Here is a 16,298-nt window from a genome sequence, read left to right as displayed (position 1 = left end):
TCATTTAATTATACTGCTAAACTTGGTAGGCCAATTGGTCATTCTGAGAGTTTCCAGGCAAGCTAATCACAAATATATAGAACATGTCCCTTATTGTCCCCAGCGGCTGAGTGCTAAAAAATGGTATTCAGTACTCGGAAGGTTAATGCTCTGCTTATGTAAATTGTCCAATTTAACATTCAGTGGCAATATCATAAATTCTGGCTCTAGGATTTCATTAAACGTATGTTCAAACTAGTTGACCTTATAGGTTAACAAGCAGAAGTTAAACAGGACAATTATTTAACTCACTTCTTATCGAGAGACGGAGGCACACCAGTTAGTTAATAGCTTCCCATACTTCACAATTAGAAGTCTTATAAGGCCTCCTGATAAAGCTGCAGGTCATGAATTTTCATAAGGATGTCAGATAATAACTATTTATCTGCACTTGTTTTTCTTTCTTATAAACTTAAACTTTGATCTTAACATTCAATTAGACAGGATTCCGCAGAGAAGGGCTAGGTGATCGGAGGAGACAGAGGTCCTCTGGGTCTGCGGGAAGATTTAAGGAGTGGCACCTGCATGGGCACAAGGCAGAAGTGATGTCAGAGGCTCGCTGTTAAGTGGGTTGCTAAGCACCACTCACCATTTTCAGACATTGAGCTAAACATTGATTATCTTCCTTAAAAGACGCTCTTCCACCACCACCGTCACCACATGCCTATTAGCTTGTACACATATGGGACAGAACACATTGTCCTTTGTGTTTATATGGCAATGGGGTTGAAATGGTGCCAGCGAAATCTAGACAGCGGTGGGAAGGAGAGCACTTGTTCTTCTGCCTGTTTCCCCTTCTCTCTTCCTTCCCCTTGGGCCCTGTGACATGGTGAGGGCAGCTCTGGGTGTGTCTAAGTACAGCTCAGGCAGTGTACTAAGAGAAGACCCTAGGCTGATACTTCTACCTATGTTTGCTGCAAGAAGACCAGGCATTGGCTTTGGAGAGACATTAAATTAGTTGCCACATGCTAGCAATCTTAACACTTGACCCCTGATGGCAAAACTCTGGAAGGGGCTACAGAATTGGCTCAGTGGGTTGAGCCCTGGCTGTGCAGACATGAAGATCTGAGTTCAAATCCTCAGTGGTCATATGAAGAAATATCTGTGGGCACTAGTGTCTGTAACTCCAGGAGGCTTGTTGAGGCTTGATAGCTGCCAGCCTTGTTCTGGATTCAGTGAAAGATCCTGTCTCAAGGGAAGACACTGGACAGTGATAGACAGGACAACTGAAAACTTTCCCTAGCCTCCATGCATGGACACACAGCGTCCATGTATGGACAGCATACAACTGTGTACAGACCACACACACAAATTAGATAAATAAGCAATAAATAAATAAATAAATAAGCAATAGTCAATCGATAAATAACCAATAAACAAATAAGCAATTAATAATCAATCAGTAAATAATCAATCAATAAAGAAATAAGCACTGTGGTGGCTATTTCTGAGTGTCAACTTGACTACATCTGGAATGACTTCCACTTCAGAATTGGAGGGCACACTGTGATCCAGATTTTGAGGGTGGAAGACACAGGTCTTTGACCTGGATCTTGACATGGAGATCTTGAGGCACAGTGGACACAAAAAGCTTAGGCTCAGGCAAGGTAGTGCACACCTAATCCCAGGAGACTGAGACAAGGAGATCTCTGAGTTCAAGGTCAACCTGGGACAAAGCAAGTCCCAAATCCAGGCATGGTGGTACACACCTTTAATCTGGACCACGCCTTCCACTGGAGGCCAACATAAGGACATTGGAAGAAGGAAGGTTCACTCTCCTTCAACTGCTTACACTTACTTGCCAGCACATTTTTGAAACCTACTTCTACAGAAGACCAGCTGAAACAACTAGCCTACTGAGACTGAGCAACTACTAGATTCTTGGACTTCCCATTCACAGATGCCCACTGTTGGGTTAATTGGACTACAGCCGTAAGCCATGACAATAAATTCCCTTAATATAGAGAGACATTCCATAAGTTCTCTAGAGAACCCTGACTAGTGCAAGAACTAAACAAACAATCTCTAGACAGGAGCTGTTTAGAGAAACAGCATAAGGAAGAGAGTTCCCTAACGTGAACCGAGGTGACAGTGTCGTATGTCCTCTTGTGCCTCTCTATAGCTAAACTTCATCGTTTTGCATACTGGCTTCAGATGCTCCAGAAAGGGACATAAATAACGCAAAAAAGGCTAAGGGCGTAAGAACACTCGTGATCAGGTTTCATAGCTAATATTATTGATCGTCCCTCCTCCACAGGCACTCTGCTTCTAACGTGCAGCATCTATTTCTAAAGTAAGACTCAGGGCTCTATTTGCAATGAAAAGGCAGACACACACAAAGAATGGAGAGTAGAAGAGTCCCCTGATCCTTCCTCTTTTGTCTCCAGGTTTTAATACTAGAAACTGTGATCTCTGTATTCTAAATGAAGCTTTTTGTGTTTGGGTTGTTTGGGGGTTTTGTTTTGTTTTGTTGTTCTGTTTTGTTTTGTTGTTGAGACAGAGTTTCTCTGTGTAGCCCTGGTTGTCCTGGAACTCACTTTGCAGATCAGGCTAGCCTCAAACTCTGACATCTGCCTGCCTCTGCCTGGTATTAAAAGTGCATTGCCGCTGGGCGGTGGTGGCGCACACCTTTAATCCCAGCACTTGGGAGGCAGAGGCAGGCGGATTTCTGAGTTCGAGGCCAGCCTGGTCTACAGAGTTAGTTCCAGGACAGCCAGGGCTACACAGAGAAACTGTCTCGAAAAACAAAACAAAAACAACAACAAAAAAGTGCACTGCCACTGCCTGGCTGGTCTCTGTAGTCTAAAGGGCAGTTATAAGATCAGAACTATGTAACAATGAATAGCAACATCATTCTTCCTCCTTTCATAGTCTTAGAGTCCTTAAAAGCATTCCCAAGAGAGGAAGGTGTTCAACACACAGAGTTGCAATAGGAACTTAAGTGTAATGGTATCTGCTTGTTCACAAGTGCTTATCTCTGCCCTCTCTTCTGTCTCAGCAAAAGTAGGAAGGAGATTAAGGAAAGCAAGACAAGAAGGGAAGGGACAATGGCTGTGGGTTTTTCATAAGTGGCATAGCCTTTTCTCAGAGGCATGCTCTTTATTGATCGATCAAAAACCAATTGGGGACAAGGACCTTCAGCCTTTGGACATGCAGATTTCCCATTTGGGATTAATTCAAAGCATTAGAACTGATCCCCAACAAAGCAGCACAGCTAAGCTGTGAACAACTCGACTACTTCTACCTCCTCAGATACCTGACCACAGGGCCAAGGAGAATCAGGAAACATTACACGACCAAGTGAACAAAATAAGTTACCTATAATTGGCTCTGGAAAATGAAGAGGTGTGAACTAAGAATTCAAAACAGTCACTTAAAGGAACCTAAGCATGCTTCAAGAAAATACAAGGGGGACAAAAACTGTGAAGCGGGGCAAATAATAAATGACCAAGCATAGAAATGTAAAAATGAGATTAACAATCACAACAAAGAAAACTCTTTGAGCTTAAGAACACAGCGATCGAGCAAAGTGACAATTGCACCAAAAAAGAAAACATCATTTAGCTATTTGTACTTGAGCAACACTCTGGAGGTGGGATCCTCCCACTGGCCAGTTGCCAACAGTGAAGATTCAAAAGTTTAGTCTCACTCCTACCCGATTTCAAACCATCTTAGACATGCCTATAAGTATATAAGAAGTTGGGTGGACATTAGGAAAGGTTTCCCCAAGGGTGGTGACATTTTGATGACTAATCGGGAGAGTTGGGGCAACAATGTATCTTTCTGAGAAGGTACCCTGCACAAAGGACAATCAGCAAAGAGAAAGTAGCAACCTGTAAAACTAAATGCAGGCATGCCTGAAGTGAGCATCATGGGAGAGCAATCTGGGAGAAAGGTACTCAAGGGGCAGGCTCCAGCATGTCTCAGTCTCAGTAGTATTCGTGTGGGAGACAAGACAGTTCTTTATTGTGGGGTCTGTCCAGTGCCTTATATTGTGTACCACAGCATGTATGTTAGATGCAGCAGCACTTAGTGGTAGCGTTACAGTCTGAAGTATCTCTTGCTCCTGCACTTCTGGGCAAAAGCTGCAGGGTTTGGAAGTCATGTAAGGATGTGAAGAATGATGTATAAGGGATACGTTGCACACATTTTTAAAGCTCACTATATCCCTGTGTGAACACAGGGAGACAACCGAGGTTATCCAGAAGTCTGCTGGAGACTATGAAGTCTGCTGGAGGGGTTATAAAAGTTTGAACTGAGACAGAGGTAAAAGCCTGGAGAGAGGTTGTGAATTTCCAATATGATGGCTGTTTCATTTGTGCCTCGTCTGCTGGTTCTTACCTGGGCCTGGATCTTGGCTCCTGATTGTCGTCAACTACTGAGTTCTTCAGGTTATACTTGTATCCTAGATTCCAAAACCTCCTCTGCTTACTACTGATAAAGGGTAATTTCTGTCTCTGAATTGTTTTTTTATTAAAATTGACCTTGGACTTCCTGTGATCTGAAGGGCACTATTTGCATTTCCTTCCACAGTAGACTTTCTCTCTGTGTACAGTTGGTTAGAGTAAAGCCTAGGCAGCCACCTATAACTCCACTTGTCTCTTGTTGAAGAGAAATACCCAGGGATAAATCATGTGCTTACAGGAGAGTGTTCTGTGGAGTCCTCCCCACTCTGAGCATCTGCTGAAGTCAACAGAATCATCTTATGGTTACCTCAAGGGAAAAAAAAATCAACAATTGTCAGGATATATTTATGACATTATTTAGCTGCTTTCAGCCCAACCTCATTATGCCCACCCTCACATGGTGCAAGGCCTTTTCCATTAGCAGAAGCAGGAACAAAAGGTCAGAGTTCCCTGCAAGCTGCAACCACTAATGAGAGAGACCCTTGAGTGGAGAATGTAATTGGGCCATTACTGAATCCTTCTACAAAGAGAAAACGGTATCAACTCATTCTTGTTGCTTTTTTCTGTGAGTGATGAGCAGATCATCAATAGATGTTCCAAGGGTAAGAGAAGTGTTACCAATGGGTTTTCTAAGTATGAGCTTCCAGTTTCCATCCCAGGAGATTTATGTAATATTCCTCATATTAAAAAAGAACCTTCTTGGCCAAATAGCTGTTTAGCATGGCCTCTAAATCAGAAGTCAACCTTAGTAGCTACTAAGACCCTTGGAATGGTCGCCATTGTCTGAAACAAGTTTTTTTTCCTTCTAAAATTCAGACTGAAACTGAATTTCTGTTGAGAGACCTTGGAGAACAGAAACGTAATGAGAGCGTCAATGTAGAAGCTGTGTCTTTGGGAGGAGTCTAAGTTCAGAGTGGAGACCGAGTGATTGATCCTGGTGCCTTTCTAAGGCGATGAACCTTCTCATAGGAGTATATAGTTTGGTAGTAGGGCTTATGCTTAGCATGCCTGAAATTTTAGGATCAATGCCCAACACAATAAATAAAATTCAGAATGGAAAGTAGAGACCAAAACGTATATGTGCCCCCTGTGTCCTGCTTGCTGTGGGAAAAAAAATCCCTGTACCACTCTACCAGCAACTGGTCCACCATAGGATAAAGACCCTTACCTTAATAAAGACAGAGCTCTAAACTAAACAAATATACATCTTCCCTTTATAAGTCAGCCTACAGCATTAAATTACTATCTAATGAAAATTAGCTAACAGTGAACCCCATGCTGTGGCAAGCTCAGGAAATAGTGGCGCTGAGTTGAAAAGTTATCTAGGACAGGAAATCTTTAAAGTAACAATACACTTGCAACGTAAAGGTATCCCGCCCCACCCCAACACACACTCGAGCACACACATAAATAAAAGCACTAGAGGTTCACAGTTGCAAAAAATGAGGCAATTTATTTTACAATTTTTCAAAGCTGAATGCCAGTTCAGGATGTCAGGCAAGCTGCTGGGTGCAAGGAACAATTTACTCCATGACGTCAGACCCTGTTCTCTCTCTTCACTGGCTGGCTGATCAGGAGGTTACACTGGTATGCACAACAGTCTTATCTTTTCCACTGCCACTTAGGTTTTTCTTAACAAGACCCTGTGGGGAGGTTACATCTACGTTTCACTACCAGGGAACTTTAAAGCCTAAGCGGTGGTTTGACTACGAATGATCCTCCTTCGGTCTGGGTCCAAGCACTGAGCAGATCCCGGCAGGCAGCAGCTCTGTACACCATCTCACAAAACCCAGAGGAAGTGGGTCTTCCAGGAGCTCTAACTTGGGCAGTATCTTAGGTAAGGAGACAGCAACACCTGCCCAAAACAGAGAGTAACTGGAATCCAGCAATCCTGGCCCTTAGCACTGGTTCCTTCGGGTCTGCTTCCCAGCACTGAGCAGATCTTGGGCCCCAGCTCTTAACCCAGTAGTAACAGCCACCCCACACAGTTCTGATACAACCAAGATAATAGGAAAGACAGGCTCCAGTCAGAGACAGGGCAGGTAGCACTAAGGAGATCCAGATGGCGAAAGGCAAGCAGAAGAACATAAGCATCAGCAACCCAGGGTACTTGGCATCATTAGAACCTAGTTCTCCCACACAAGAAAGTCCTGAATTCCCCATATCACTAGGAAAGCAAGATTCAGATTTAAAATCACTTATAATGATAATGATAATGATAGAGGACTTTAAGAAGGACATAAATAACACTCTCAAAGAATTTGAGGAGAACACAGGTAAACAGGTAGAAGCCCTTAAAGAGGAAACACAAAAATCCCTTAGCGAATTACAAGAGAACACAACCAAACAGGTGAAGGAATTGAACAAAACTATCCAGGACATAAAAATGGAAGTAGAAACAATAAATAAAAAAAAATCACAAAGGGAGACTACCCTCGAGATAGAAAACCTAGGAAAGAAATCAGGAGTCATACATGCAAGTATCACCAACAGAATACAAGAGATAGAAGAGAGAATCTCAGGTGCAGAAGATACCATAGAAAATATTGACACAACTGTCAAAGAAAACACAAAATGCAAAAGGTTCTTAACCCAAAACATCCAGGAAATCCAGGATACAGTGAGAAGACCAAACCTAAGGATAATAGGTATACATGAGAGTGAAGATTTCCAAATTAAAGGGCCAATAAATATCTTCAACAAAATTACAGAAGAAAACTTCCCTAACCTAAAGAACGAGATGCCCATAAACATACAAGAAGCCTACAGAACACCAAATAGACTAGACCAGAAAAGAAACCTCCTGTCACATAATAATCAAAACACCAAGTGCACAAAACAAAGAATATTAAATGCAGTAAGGGGAAAAGGCCAAGTAACATATAAAGGCAGACCTATCAGAATTACACCAGACTTCTCACCAGATACTATAAAAGCTGGAAGATGCTGGACAGATGTCATACAGACCCTAAGAGAATACAAATGCCAGCCCAGGCTAATATACTCAGCAAAACTCTCAATTACAATAGAAGGAGAAACCAAGATATTCCATGACAAAACCAAATTTACACAACATCTTTCCACAAACTCAGCATTACAAAGGATAATAGCAGGAAAGCTCCAATACAAGGAGGGAAATTATACCCTAGAAAGAGCGAGAAAGTAATCCTCTTCCAACAAATCCAAAAGAAGATAGCCACACAAAGATAATTCCACCTCTAATAACAAAAATAACAGGAAGCAACAATCACTGTTCCTTAATATCTCTTAACATCAATGGACTCAATTTCCCAATAAAAAGACATAGGCTAACGGACTGGATACATAAACAGGACCCAGCATTTTGCTGCATACAGGAAACCCACCTCAGTGACAAAGATAGACACTACCCTAGAGTAAAAGGCTGGAAAACAATTTTTTAAGCCAATGGTCCTAAGAAACAAGCTGGGGTAGTCATTCTAAAACCTCCAGCCCAAGAATACAAAGAGAAGGACTCATGGCTCTACCTGTATAGGTAGTTGAGGGTGGCCTTGTCAGGCATCAGTGGAAGTAGAAGGCCTTGGTGTCTGAAAGTTTAGATTCCCTAGTGTTGGGGAATTAGAGTGCAGGAAAGCCGGAATAAGAGGATGGTGGGAACACACCCTCATAGAAACTCTCAGAATTATATGGATTAGACATGACAGAGGCAGGCTGCCAGAAGACTAGATTCTGGAATTCAAAAGAAAAATTATCTTGATACTAAAATTTGTTTTGAGAATTATATATTGCAGAATACACAACCTTGGTGTATCTACTCATCAAGCAAGCTGAGCAGGCCTGCCGGAACCTCTGATGTCCTGGGATTTCAGCTGGATGCAGTGAAGACACAGATGTCAGAGGCTTATCAATTTACTCTTGCCCCCACCCCTTTTTCTAATATCTCAATGCCCGTTATCAGCTAGAAGAAGTTAATGAAGAGTTTGTGCCCCTATTCCCTGAGCTTGGGGACTGAGGTGGTTAATATTGGGCTGTCTTTCTAGGGGAAAGTAGTGGCTTTGTTGGAACAGGGAGGAATAGCTAGGATTTATTGCATAGCCATAACCTATTAGTAGAAATCTGTATAATTATTATTAAGCTGAAGTCATAATTTCTTAAATGGTACAAAATTTATTTTGATTTCAAATTTAAGGTTTTCATCGGTACGAGTTTCTTATTGATATAAAAGTGAGATTAATATTGTTACTCTCATAGGCATCGTGCCTTTATAATAGCCACAGAACTATAGCTGGGTTATTAGTGAAGATTTGTGTAGATAAGCCCAGACAGTATTTTATTTTCTATCCTAACACCTATGATAAATTGTTGGTTCCCTTTTCATTGACCTTTGACAAACTGTTTGATAACCTCCTGAAATGTGCTCAGAGTAGAAGTCTGGTTATTTGTCTAGGAACAATTAACCGATGTCATCTGAGAGACTGACTAAATTCTTATTACAGTTTTTGACTATCAGAAAAAGGCCTAGTAACACTCTCGTTATAAAGGAGCTTAATAATCATGGATATAATTTTTAAAAATTTTAAGATCATCATTAAGATTTAAAAAGTCATCTATTATATAACATCACCACAAGATAGTACATTTTTATAGATCTATGTTTAATAATTTGACATTTTTAGAGAGTATATAGGTCTAATAACAAAATTTGTTTTTAGTGTCCTCAATTTATTCATAATAGTGTTAATACTTGAGGACTTATACCTAATCAATTATGATAAGTGGATGTTACTCATTTTTTATTTAAAACATGAAAATATGTATATGTGATTTGACACCTTTTCAGGCTTTCTAGTTATAATTACTTTAACAAGAGAAACAATTAAAAATACAATTAGTTATTGCCTATAGTATCTTCTACGCTTGGTGTTCCATATCAAATTAAGATAAACAAAACTGACTGTTACAGTCAGACATTTGAGATGTTTTGTTAACAATTTATTATTACCCATATTACTGGAATTCCTTATAATCCTCAAAGACAAGATATTATAAAACAAATATTACAAAACTTTAAAATAGATGGGTAGTGGTGGCTCATGCCTCTAATCCCAGCACTTGGGAGGCAGAGGCAGGTAGATTTCTGATTTCAAGGCCAGCCTGGTCTATAGAGTGAGTTCTAGGACTGCCAGGCTTACACAGAGAAACCCTGTCTCGACACCCCCCCCCCCAAATAAAAAAATAATAAAATAATATCTTAATAACTCTCTGAGTATGGGGGGAGCAGCTACTGGTGTTTCTGCCTGGTTTTACAAGAACTCTGAAAAATTGGCTTTTAAAACTAAAGAAGGGGAACTTTACCCTCAGAAGAAGTTGCCCAGAAATACTCTCCATCATGCCTTGTTCATTTTTAATGTAATTTTCTAAATCTAAAAGCTCATGACAAAGCTGCTGCTGATTGCCTTTGGCATGCTGAGACCAATAAAAACTATGCTACAATTATGTGGAAGGACCCTCTTACCTTTATATGGAATGGCCCGGACCCAGTTCTCACATGGGGCCAAGGATTGATATACGTGTTTGATGCCAAAGAAGACACAGCTAAATGGCTGCCAACAAGATTAATGAAATAAATAGATACCCCCACAAAGCCAGGCCCAATTATAAATAAGATGAATAACATTTGACATCCAGAGAAGAGAAATCTCCCTGAGAATTCTCTTCTTTTTCCTTTCCAGGTAAAAATGAATCACCCATGGTGTTTGCTATTGGAAGTTCTAATCCTGATGCTGGCCACACTACTTAGACCTTCAATAAGCCATTGACAAGGACATCTAACAGCTAGAGATTGACATCACTAATCTGAAGAATCCCTTGTTTCACTGTCTGAAGTGATCTCCAAAAATTACAAAGGACTTTATTGGACTTGATTACTCTTTTACAATAAAAGACTGTGTACAGCTCTTAAAGAAGAATGTTGTTTTTACATAGACAAGACAGGGATGGTTAAAAAGAACGTGAAAAACGTCAGAGAAGGCCTTGAGAAAAGACAGACAGACAGACAGACAGACAGACAGATAGACAGATAGACAGATAGGTGATAGCTAGATAGGAGGATTGGTGGGTGAGTGGATGGTTGGATACGAACATAGGTAGATAGATGATAAATGATAGATAGATAGGTGGATAGATGGATACATACATAGATAGATGATAAATAGATAAATCAATAGATGAGAGAGGAGAGAGAGAGAGAGAGAGAGAGAGAGAGAGAGAGAGAGAGAGAGAGAGATGGGAGCTGGTACAAGAATTGGTTTTCAACCCCTTCATGATTGTCAACCCTACTTCCTTCCATTTTGGGGCCGATAATTGGGTTACTTTTGCTTATTTATTTTGGCCCCTGGGCCTTAAATAGGCTAACTTTGTGAAACAACAGATAGAAAATTTTGACAGCAAAACCTATTAAGATATATTATCATAAGTTAGCTACAGAAGATCAGGAGACTCAAGACGAGGTTGTTACTCTATCCAGGGTGTTCCCAAAACCCATCTCCACCCAATCTAAAAGAGGGGACTTCTGCCCCTAAGCCAAACAGAGAGGGGCCACCCAGAACCCCCTGTGACTGGCGATTTAAATTATTGCTTAGGCTGCGAGGCTAAGCACTGCAAGGGAATATAAATAAAAATTAAAAATATCCTTCTGGGTTCCCTGAGGGACAAACCTGACTGCATAGGATTTGATGTCAAAAGTATCCCCTCTCCAGGAAAAAGACACTGGGATGAGTACAGCCCTCATGCTTCACTAGACAATGACAGGAGGACCAGAACCATTACAAGGTCCCTTTTAATTACTGGAGGTCAGGCCTCTATCCCTGCCTTTGCAAAATTGGAATCGTCACAGTTCTTCTATACTTGGAGAAGAGAGGAGATGTCATGGGCAGCCCTGCTTATACACCGAAGGCCTAAAATCAGCCATAGGCCTAAGTCAGCCTGCTAACACAAAGCCTTGGTCTCTGTGGAAAAACCCTGAAACAGATAGCTATAAGATATTGTCAACAGGCAGCTTTGATGGAAACTTACCAGCCTGGATAAGAACTAATAGCCATAGACCTTGTGGATAGGTAACCTTGGTGGATAGTACCAGCTTAGATAAGAAACAAGTGATTCATAGACAGAGTCATAGTGACATGTCCCCTGAACCTTCACCCAACTGATACCCTGTTCTGGAAGACATCTGTACTCCCCCTGAACACCTATGCTCCTGCGTCCCCTTCCCCACATCCTGCCTCTATGTGTATATAACCCCTGTGTGAAAAAATAAAAATAACGGTTTGATTTAAAAATAAATAAATAAATAAATAAATAAATAAATAACTTTTACGAATGATCTCCACAGGCTTTTATTTGAATGTCTGGTTCCTAGCTGGCAGACTATTTAAGAAGGATTAGAAGGTGTGGTCTTGTTGGAGGAGGTGTATCACTCAAGAGAGCTTTTAGATTTCAAAAGCCCACGTCAGGCCTGGTCTGTGTGACTATCTTTTGTCTCTGTATCTCTGTCTCTGTCTCATCTCTGTCCATCTGTCTGTCTCTCCATCTTGTGGATCAGATGTGAGCTTTCAGCTACTGCTCCAAGCACCATGCCTGTCTGCTGCCACCATGATGTTCACAGATCCCTCTGAAACTGTACGCCCCCAACTGTAAACCTTTATAAGTTACCTTGGTCACGGTGTCTCTTCGAAGTAATGGAAGAATAACTAACACAGCCTACCACCTACATGACTTTGACAGTCTGTAGATCACTAGGCTAGCTTGCCTGTTAATAATTTTTCTACTTTAAACTTTTGATTTGAGGTAGCTAGATTAGCAGATTTGGTGGGGGTGGGGCATAGATAATAATGAATGCCAGCAGAAGTCCAGCGTTTTCTCTTTATCTGTGTCTCAACCTGACATGGTTCAAGGAATATTGAGTAATAGACCATTTTTCTCTGTTATTTCTCATGCTCAGAAAGATCTGTGAGGATAACCCTGGAGGTATGAGCCTCATTAAGATATCTACCTCTGGCCATAAGTCTCTGGGAACCACTTGCTTCATGGACTCACTGTTTTCTCTTTTCATGGTTATGACTGCACCCCATCCTACCCCTTACCCTCCCCCTCCCTCCCCTCAGTGCTACAGATAGAACTTGGGCCATGCATATGGTAGGCAAGCACTCTACTGCTAAGCTAGACCACAACTTGAGCATTTTTTCCTCCTGATGTGAAGTGTAACTGGCTGCTTTTGTAGTCTTATGGCTTGAAATCCCCCACAGGCTCATGAGTTGAATAACACTTGATGTTCTTTTGGGAGGTTGTACAAACTTTAGATGGCACCTAGCTAGAAGTGTGAGTCATAGAAGGAGTCCTTGGAGGGGCTATAGCTTATTCCTGTCTCTCCATGTGTTTCCTGTTCACCAAGAGATGAATAGCCACACCCTTCAAACATTCCTACAGCCAAAGGATGCTCTGCCACCATTAAGATCAGAAACCTGGTGCTGGGTGATTATTGATGAATTCTGATACCAAGAGCCAAGACAAAGTGGCGGGATGGAGTCCAGCTGCAAGGGGAAAGAGCAGAACATGGTAATAAGAGCAGGGAAGGGTGGGATTGAGGTTCAGACAGGCAAACGGATGGGCCAGCATTGAGTAAGCTGTGTCAGCAACAGGGGAGTGTGCTGGGCTGATGCTCCAGGGATAGTTGGGAGTTCTCTTCCTATTGCATGATTTTGTACTTAGTTGTCATTGTCTCATTTGTGGAGTTGTGAACATCACAAGTACAAAGAATCTTCCCTCACCAGGAATCCCCAGTGTCTAAAACAGTGCCTGTGTCTATTCAGGGCTCAAGTAAGTACTTTGTGGTTGAATGGATAACTGAGCAGCAGGCTTAGGAAAGTTCCTCTGAGCTCTCATCACTGGACAAATCAGCCTGTTTTAGAAGATGTGTCTTCCCAATTTCATAAGACTTAAAGAAAATGGCTGAGCTCTGGAGGGGTTTCTTTTGGCTGCACCTCTGATCTACTGGGGACACACAGGCTGGGTTCACTTGTGACTAAAGAAGGGAAGTCACAATTCTTTGTACAGGGCTGGGGCTGTCCTTCCAACTAGCTTAAGCAGAAGTTACAGGATTCACTAACCCACTTTGCTCTTGTTAGCTTGACTTCAGAAAAGCTGGGAAAATCTTGTCATCACTGATGAATATTGCCTAGGAGACTATTAACTCTCCTAGCAGGAGGTATTTATGGGCAAGGTATGTAATGTGCGATGGGTCTCCTTGATGCATGGCAGTGCCCAAATCACTAATGCAGGCTTTGAGACCAGGAGCCCAAGAACAATTTGTTCACATGAAATAAAGCCTGCTCCTCCCACCAGTTTTCATGTGCTCTTTTGTTTAACATCAGCCAGAGATAGTCTGTCCCTTTCCTGTCTGTGATTGGAATGTTTTAAACAGGCTGACAGCACCGAGGGCCCAGGCTGGTTAGGAATCAAGGGGAGCCTTGACTGGGTTTTAATTGTATCACAAGCAGGAGTGTCATATTAGAAGAGAGCAATGAAGGGGCTGGGAGACGCCTCAAAGGTTAAAAGTGAGCACTGCTCTTGCAAAGGACCTGACCTCAGTTCCCAGCACCTATGCTAGGCATCTCAGAGCTGCCTATAACTCCAGCTACAGGATCCACCACCATCTTCTAGCCTCTGTGGGCACTGCACTCATGTGTACAAACACATGCACACAATCAAAAATAAAGCAAATCTTAAAAACAACAACAAAATCAGAAAAAGACTAATGAAAATGGAAACTATCATTTGTAAAGAATTTCAAGATTTACCAACTTGTAGCTTAGCCAGGCATGTGGCTTTGTTGGTAGTGACTGCTTCACAGGTACGACAGCCAGGACTGGACTCCCTATACTGCATAAACCAGGTATGGTGGCACAGGCTTATAATCTTACATCTTGTGGGGTAAAGACAAGAAAATCAGGAGTTCATGAGGCTTCAAGTTCAAGTCCCATCTCTGGTTATGTAGAAAGTTTGAGGCCAGTTTCAGAGAGAAAACAAAATGAACTTACAGGACTCAGAAGAAGACTCACAAACAGGATTGTGAAATTTAAGGATTTTAGAGATACTTCACTGTTTTCTTTTTTAAAAAAAAGAAACCAGCTGTCTTCTGAAAGTGGAGTTCTAGTTACTGGTTAATGGGTCTCCAAAACCTCAAGGGATCCATCTACTTACTTTTCTGTTGCTGGGATAAAACACCATGACCTAGAACTAAGAGTCCATTTTGACTTAGGGTCAGACAGAGAGTCCGCAGTGGAGGGAGAGGAATGCTGAGAGCTCATAACTGCTACGGAGGAGATTGATTTGTTTATCCCAGTTGTCAGATGACATCAGCTGTTTCTGGTACACAGGGGATTTTTCCCCTTTATTTTTATTGAAAATAGGTTTTTAAAAAAATTTTTTGATACAATACAGTATGATGGTAGCTTCCCCTCCCCCACTTTTCCTCTCCCCTCCCCCCCACCCAAATCCACACTCTTTTCCTTTTTCTCATAGAAAGCAAGCATGTAAGAAATGGTAATGAAATAAGAGTAAATGGGAACAAACTGGAATGGGGCCAAACGCAAACGTCATTGCGCTGGCCTTGAATTGCTCGTCTCTTCCTGGGCTGCCAGTAAGAGTGACAGTGGATCTTCTTCTTGAGTCTTTTTTATTACCATGGATCGTCATAATAGAAGACATTGTCTTCTAATTTGTGAATCCCAGTGCCTGCCTGAAAATTTCCTTGCTTGTTTTTATTCATGCTTTGTGAAAGTGAACAGTGTAAGCAGGCCTTCGCGTCAATGGCCGAGTCAATGCTGGTGCTCACTTCTCAGCCCATTTTACCATTCGCTGCCTGTGTGATTTCTGAAAAATTACTTTTTCTCGGCCCCGGTTTTCTCATCTGCAGAATAGCAACGAGTTCACTGGTTTATTATGAAAACCAGAGGCAGTAGTACAGACACTTCTCACTTAGCTGTATCTGTCTCTGATAATCAAACCTCCAGATTCAGAACCTGGATTCCACTTTACATCCCTTTAATGAGGAACAAAAACTGTAACTGGTTAACTATTTTTTTTCTCTCATAAGCAATATTTTAAATTGTAACCAAGCCCAAAACAATTCTTACATATAAGCTATTATATGGATGGAAAAGCTGGGTCTGATGGCACAGGCCTGAAACCCCAAGTGCTGTAGAGGCCAGGGCAGGAGCATTATAAAATTCAAGATGGGCCTAGACTACAGAGTTCAAATGAGGCCAGCCTGGGGAATTTTGTAAGATGTTGCCTCAAAAATAAAATAAAAAAGAAATGGGTTCCTGAACAGAATAGGACAGGGATTAGTGAAGCTGAGGAATTGTGGAGGGGAGGGGAGGAGATGGATTTTTTTTCTTCGAGGGTGTGGTTGATGGTAGGTTGTCCACAAACAAAGAGGCAGCATCAACTGGACTCATAAAGTTACAAAAAAAAAAAAAAAAAGAAAAGAAAAGAAAGAAAGAGAGAGAGAGAGAAAGAAAGAAAGAAAAGAAGAAAAAAGGAGACCTGAAATGGGGGGGGGGGGCACATGATGTAAGACATGGGGTGTGTGAAATTTTGCAGTAGCTATTATCAAGATACGCTGAATACATGTATGAATTTGACACAGGATAAGTAGAAAAAAAAATTAAGAGAGAGTCTGGGAGCTGGAGAGATGGTCCAGTGATTAAGAATATTTGCTACTCTTGCAGAGGACCCTGGTTGGGTTCCCAGCACCCACGATAGAGAGCTCACAAGTGGATTCCAGCTCAGGGGATCCTACCCTCTCTTCTGGTC

General features: G+C 41.6%; 1 long non-coding RNA gene across 3 annotated transcripts in view; it reads right to left on the bottom strand.

The window, feature by feature from the left end:
- Positions 1 to 16,298, bottom strand: part of LOC143443734 (uncharacterized) — a 44,183-nt gene that overhangs the window by 25,926 nt on the left and 1,959 nt on the right. For 2 of the 3 annotated variants that reach the window (XR_013112954.1, XR_013112953.1), the window contains exon 2: positions 4,682 to 4,752. The exons of the other annotated variant lie outside the window; for it this stretch is intronic. This is a non-coding gene — a long non-coding RNA (uncharacterized LOC143443734). The remainder of the gene's footprint in view (positions 1 to 4,681; positions 4,753 to 16,298) is intronic. 3 annotated transcript variants of the gene reach the window in all.

This window comes from Arvicanthis niloticus, chromosome 10 (assembly GCF_011762505.2).
Source record: "Arvicanthis niloticus isolate mArvNil1 chromosome 10, mArvNil1.pat.X, whole genome shotgun sequence".
NCBI classification, from domain to species: domain Eukaryota; kingdom Metazoa; phylum Chordata; class Mammalia; order Rodentia; family Muridae; genus Arvicanthis; species Arvicanthis niloticus.
This window is presented reverse-complemented; position numbering and strand designations above follow the sequence as displayed.